This window comes from Mycteria americana, chromosome 2 (assembly GCF_035582795.1).
Source record: "Mycteria americana isolate JAX WOST 10 ecotype Jacksonville Zoo and Gardens chromosome 2, USCA_MyAme_1.0, whole genome shotgun sequence".
NCBI classification, from domain to species: domain Eukaryota; kingdom Metazoa; phylum Chordata; class Aves; order Ciconiiformes; family Ciconiidae; genus Mycteria; species Mycteria americana.
In genome coordinates this window covers 81,290,305-81,293,072 of record NC_134366.1, presented here as the reverse complement: position 1 = coordinate 81,293,072, position 2,768 = coordinate 81,290,305, and positions in this window count along the sequence as shown.

Below are 2,768 nucleotides of genomic sequence, written 5' to 3'. Positions count from 1 at the left end.
GCCTGGGGATCGGTTTGTGCCCCCCACCTCAGCCAAGCAGCAAGCTGGGGCTCTGGTGCAATCAGGCAGCCGTGATCTCCGCAGACACACGCTCCTTCTGACAGACGGGATGCAGAAAGCAGTGCCAGCAGCCCAGTGACAGCCAACCATGGGCAAAAATTAAGGCAAAACCCCAAAGCAGAGAGATTTCAGGATGCATCCCTGTTTCTCAAGACCTTTTTTTTTTTTTAAATCCCCCCCCACACACCAGAGAAGCAGCTGCAAGAAGATAGGAATGGTTTTTTGCAGTCACCAAGGTGAAAGAAGAGGAAGCAGCTAAGATATGTTTTTAGGTATTTGCTTTGCTGAAGAATAAATTTTCTTCTGTGAGGGGCTCTGTTGTGACACAAATCCTCTGGCTTAAAAATTCCCCAAAAGGGCTCTGTGGAAGGAAAAAATGCATGCAACCCTCCTGCCCCTCAAGAGACATTTGCAAGGCTGTTTTGGAAGAGAGTCACTCCAAGAGAAGAAACACATTCGACCCACAGAATGAGCACTTGGGGTTCCACTTTGCCATCTTTTATTTGCTTCTGAGCACTTGATGCTTCAGCTGAGGCAGGTACCGCAGGTCTCCTCTCGCTCCTGTGTAATGCCGAGGACATTACTGGGAAGCCAAAAAGAGTGGCCCAAGCCCTGCGTGAAGGGCTGGCAGGACACAGCAGAAGGTGCATGTCTGCTCTGCAGTGGTCTTGTGCCCTCTGTCATTGCGGGTGAACCGCATGCCAGTCCAGCCCTACAGAGTAATTCGGAGTATTATAAAATGTGAGCTGGAGAACCGCTGGCCCAGAATGGAAGAGAGACAATACCAGGGCACGGCAAGAGGGAACATTTCAGCTGGAGCATTCCTTTTCTCAGCAGAGCGAGAACTGCTCATACAGGCTCTCTGCTCCCCAAAAAATTCTCCAAGAGGGCCAGGTCCACTCTCCCATCACTAACACATAAGCTTAGGGCTATTTTATCTTTAATGAGTAATAGGGTTACATATTAGTACACTATTCAGCGCTCACATGCATTTGTAGTTGTGCATACATTTTTACCTCATACTGTTAGCCCTTTATCACATTTATTGATTGAGGAATATCTTTACTCTTCAGCACTGGCTTAGCCAACCCCATTTTTAACCATAAGCTTTAGACCAAGGCCTTATTCTGCCTTGATGGCAAAACACCCTCTTCTGACTGCAGATTTTTCATAACTACCTATGTTTAAACTGCTACACTCTAGGCCTGTCCTCTGGATCCAACATCCCTTCCACACCTAAAGTGTTCAGAATTACTATATTAACCCACGTGCTGCTGTAAGCGATGCTCTCTTTACAGCATTGCCACAACATGCTACCGAAGAGAAAGGAAACTGAAGCACAGTTGGAAAAGTTGAGCATTCTGCTACATCAAAAGACAAAATTTACCGGAATGATACATGGACAATGAGTTTGGACTATCTTCTTGCAGGATGTTACTAGTCTATAATTAGATCCCGTTGAAAAGAAAAAAAAAGAAATTTCTCTGTGTTCCTTTTCAATCATGTGTTCAAACTAGGATTTTTTTTTTTTTTTTGATCAACAGTAAGGTATCTGTACATATGAATGGACCATATGCATAATTTATACTCTGAACCTCTCCCAGTTGTAGAGACCTGATCCACAGGAGAAAGTTGCAGTGATTTAACCAACGAAGGGTTTTAAAATTGACTCTATGGACAAAGTAATATGCATGGTCATTTGCATTCCTTTATCAAATAAACATAATCACATGAAATACATCCCATGACATCATCTCTGGAAAATACTTGATCAAAATGGCTTTTGAAAAATCCAAGTGAAATAGGTGCAACTTCTGTTTGTAGATTAGTTCCTTTGCATTAGACTCCCCCTTCCCTGAAGACTTTACTGTGCATGCCGCTTAGCTGGTTTCCATATGAGGAATGTGGCTGTAAATTTTTAAAATTAGCAATACTTCTCTATATTTTTTAATCCATGTATCTTAAAGTGCTTTAAAAAAGATAAGTAGTTATGATGTGGTTAAAAATTCATAGGAAAATTCATATGAGTCAGAGGACAATATTGCATCAAAAGCCTGTGACACTTGGTGCTTTTCAAAATACTAGTCAAGGAAAACTCAGGGATAGGGAGATGAAGTAGCATTACCCAAAGCAACATGGTAAGCTCACAGCAGGGACAGGAATTTAAATCAAATATTCCAATTCCCAATCCAATGCACATGTTTAGTAGATGCTATTTCTACCCCATCATGGTTAACTGAAAGCACTGACAGAAGAGTTAAAACTAATGAGAGTAAAACAAATAAACAAAACAAAAAACCCTCCCCAATTCTAATTCAAGAGGCTGCTCAGAAAGCTTTTGCACGAGTGAGAACATATCCCTTTCTCTTCCATATATTTAACGTATAAGAATCTGCTTTATCTTCAAAAAGAAGAACTGCCAGATTTGATTTCACTTATGGTCTTGAAAATGCAGAATTCCTCCACTAAACTTAGTAGCATTAAACCACATACACCCAGACACAAGATCAACAGTTAGGTGGAGAGGTTTCACATGGGTATACACCATATCTACAGTATGGGCAACACATGGAGCACAGAAAGAATTGCCAAAACTCTGCATGTTTCCAAAACTACTAGAAAGAGGATTTGGCATGGCCGGGAAAGCATCCTCAAACGAGGTGGGGCAGGGGGAAAGGAAGCCGCTGGTTTAAGTTGCAGAAGTGTAC